This window comes from Chrysochloris asiatica, unplaced genomic scaffold, assembly GCF_000296735.1.
Source record: "Chrysochloris asiatica unplaced genomic scaffold, ChrAsi1.0 scaffold00492, whole genome shotgun sequence".
NCBI lineage: Eukaryota > Metazoa > Chordata > Mammalia > Afrosoricida > Chrysochloridae > Chrysochloris > Chrysochloris asiatica.
In genome coordinates this window covers 912411-916391 of record NW_006409010.1, presented here as the reverse complement: position 1 = coordinate 916391, position 3981 = coordinate 912411, and positions in this window count along the sequence as shown.

Below are 3981 nucleotides of genomic sequence, written 5' to 3'. Positions count from 1 at the left end.
GTCTACCTTTACATTTCCAACCCTCACAATCAGTCATGATTGTTGAGAATTTTTGCATCTAAGTTCATGAGGGATATTGGTCTACAATTTTCTTTCTTAGTGATGTCCTTTCCTGGTTTTGGTATGAGGGTTATGCTTGCTTCATAAAATGTGTTATGAAGTTTTCCATCTTTTTCTATATTCTGGAATATTTTAAGTAGAACTGGTGACTACTCTTCCCTGTATGCTTGATAAAACTCACCAATGAAGCCATCTGTCCCTGGACTTTTTTTTGACTGGAGTCCTTTGAGATGTGATCAATTTCTTCTTTTGTTATAGGTCTGTTTAAGTATTCTACTTCACTGTGTTTAAGTTTAGGTAGGTTGTGTTTTTCTAAAAATGTATCCATCTCCTCTAGATTTTCAAATTTGTTGGAGTACAACTTTTCATAGTATTCTGTTATTATTCTTTTTACATTTATTGACTCTGTTGTGACAGCACTCTTGTGGTTTCTTATGCATATTGTTTGAGTCTCTCCCTCTTTTCTTTTATAAGATTTGCCAATGGTTTGCCAATTTCATTAATCCTCTCAAACAACCAGCTTCTTGTCCTGTTGATTCTTTCTATAGTTTTTTTTTTTTTTTTAATTTTTATCTCGGTTATTATGCTTTAATATTTGTTATTCGTTTCTTCTGGTGACTGTAAGTTTACTTTGTTGGTCTGTTTCTAATTGTTGGTTATGTTGTTTTAATGTATTAGTTTTGGTTCTTCTCTTTGGATGTGTGCATTTATTGCAATAAATTGACCTTTCAGCACTACTTTTGCCATTGTCTAAATATTTTGGTATGTTGTGTTTTCATTCTTACTTGTTTCTAGGAATTTTGCAAACTCAGCTTTTATTTGTTTTACTACAGCTTTTAAGCTTCGTGTTATTCAGTTTCCATATATTTGACTTTATTGCCTTATGCTTCCTATTGTTGATTTCTAATTTTATAGCATTGTGATCTGAGAAGATGCTTTGTAGTATATTGATGTTTGTAAAATTATGGAGGCTTGTTTTGTGGACTAACACATGGTCTATTCTGGAGAATGTTCCATATGCACTGGAAATGAATGTGTACCATGCTGTTGTTGGGTTGAATGCTCAATAAATATCTGTGAGGTCAAGTTGGCTGATTGTGTTGTTTAGCTCCTCTTTGTCTTTGTTGAGTTTCTTTCTGGTTGTTCTATCCTTTTTTCCAAAGTGGTGTATTAAAACCTTCCACTATTTTTAAGATTTGTCTATTTTTTTTTTCAATTCTATTATGGCTTGCTTTATATATTTTGGGGCTCTTTCAATGGAAGTGTAGATATTTATTATAGTTATGTCATCTTGTTCAATTGATCCTTTAATCATGAGATAATGTCTTTCTTTATCTCTTATACTGGATTTTGCTTTAAAGAGTTTTTTTGTTTGTTTGTTTGTTGTTTTTTATCAGAGATTTGTATTGCCACTACTGCTTGTTTTTTATTGCAGTCATCTTGCTATATTTTTTTCCATACTTTAACTTTTCATCTGTTTTTTTCTTTGTATGTAAGGTGTGCTTGTTGTATATTGAAGGATCTTGTTTTCTTATCCATTCTTCCACTCTCTGTCTCTTGACTGATACATTTAATCCATTAACATTCAGTGTAATTATCTATAGGCATGAATTAATTCCTGTCATTATGTTTGTTTTTTAATGGTGCTGTTTGTTTCTTTGTTCTGAATGCCTTCCTGTGCTGAGTTCACTTTTTTTTTTTTAATTTTCAGTGTCTTATAGCTTTAATGTTTTCATGTTCTTGGATTTTCATTGTATTGGTATGTTGTGAAATATTAATCTTCTTTGAGGTTACTGTATATTCTATTAACTTTTACCTCCTTTTAAAACAGTCTATTTTATACTGCAATCTACCTGACCTCCTTACCACCTGGATCTCTGTTCCTGTATTTTTCCATCTTCACATTGCCATTGTTTTGATCAATGGACTGACCTCCCAGGTCCTCTGAACTCATTCTTGTAGTTTTATTCTGTTCTGGACTCTCCTATTGGTTGACTGAGTTCCAGGTGGTGTTGCAATGTATGTCAATCTCTGGTTGTTGTTTGTTCTTGTTGGTTCTTAGTCCAAAGAACTCCCTTTAAGATGTTTTGAAGTGCTGAGTTGGCTTTGATAAAGTCACTTACCTCCTGTTTATCTCGGAATGTTTTGATTACACCTTCATATTTGATTGACAGATTTTATGGGTAGACGATTCTTGTTTCGCAGTTTTTTCTTTCAGGGTTTTATATATGTGTCTCCCCATTGCCTTCTTGCCTGTGTGGTTTCTGCTGAGATATCAGAGCCTAATGTGATTTGCTTGCCTTTGTAAGTAACACTTATCTTTCCTTAGTTGCTTTCAGGATTCTCTCCTTGTTTTTGATTTTGGAGAGCTTAAATATGATATTTCATGGTGATTTTCTATTAGGGTCTATGCTTTCAGGGGTTCATTTAGCTTCTTGAATGCTTATCTTCTCATCTTTCAGGATGTTAGGGAAATTTTTCTCCAGAAGATCTTCAACTATCTCCTCTGTGGTCTTCTGAGATTCTTCCTGTTCCAGGACTCCAATAACTCTCAGATTTTTCCTCTTCATGCTGTCCCACATGAATCTTAGATTTTCTTTAGATTTTTAAAAATTATGTTTTTCTGCTTATTCTTCTATCTTAGCGTAATGAGAGAGATTTTACTTCCAGCTCACTAATTCTGCCTTCGGTTCTTTAATTCTATTCCTTTGCCCTTTCAGTGTATTGTCCATATCTGATATTTTATTATTAATCATTTGGACCTCTTTTTGCAGGTTTTCAATGGCTTCCAATGCTATTTCTATATTATTTAATTGTTCTTGTAACTTTTTCATAACTTCTTCCTCATTTTAATCAACTCCTCTGTGAAGCATTTGGATGCACTTCAACATCATTCTCTTTAATTCCTCATCAGGCAGTTCCAATGCCTGCCCTCCTTCCAATGGGGATTCTAGGTTTACCTCTAGCTCATTTGATTCAGCTATTCTACCTTGTTTCTGCACATGAGCTGAGATCTTCCATTGTTTTGGGGGCATTTTCAATAATTATATGTATTTTCAATAATTAGATGAATGTATGTTGTTGTAAGCTTTCTGATTGTCTCCTGGTAGATGTGAACAGGAGATGGGCATCCCTTTCCACTTCTATTATTACTCAACTCAGAGTAATTTGAGCAAGTGGTGATTATCTACACTTCTCTGGTGTAGTGCAGCTGCTATTGGTTCTCGCCCAGATGGTAGGATCTTATAGGATGTGATTGTAACTTGTCTATATATCTGAAATTCCTGTCTCTTCTTGGGTAGCGTAGGGAGAGAAAGAGCCCACCCCAAGATAAAATGGGGCCAAAGCAAAACATAAAAGATTGGACACTAAAGTCTATAATTGCCATTAAAAAAAAGAAAAGAAAAGAAAAAGATTGAGCACTAATGTCTATAATCACAAGAAGAAAAAAAAAAGATTGTACACTAAAGTCTATAATTACCACACACACACAAACAAAACAAAAAACGTAGCAAAATAGTCTAGGTATTTATCTTAGTAAGAAACAGCCCATATTTGGTCAGAGCTGTTTAAAGCTGTTCCTGTTGACTCTTTCTACTTCTTTGATTCAAGGGCCAGTGGTCTTTAGTGAGCAGATCCATGTGCTTGCACAGTAGAATCCTCTGGGGTTGGGGAGCAGGGTGTCCATTTGTTCAGGCACTCCCTCTAGTCACCAGAATACAGGTGTATAGACAAAGAAAGAGAAAGGAGCAGAAGAAAGATCATTTGCACCTTTATATCTGACTATCAGTGAGGTCTCTGCAATGGTATTTTGCTCCTGCTACTGTATATGCTGCATCCTGCACAAGATGGCTGTAATAGGTGTACACTGGCTGCTACTGCTCAGACAATGACACTTTTCTTACTTCTGTTACAAATCCC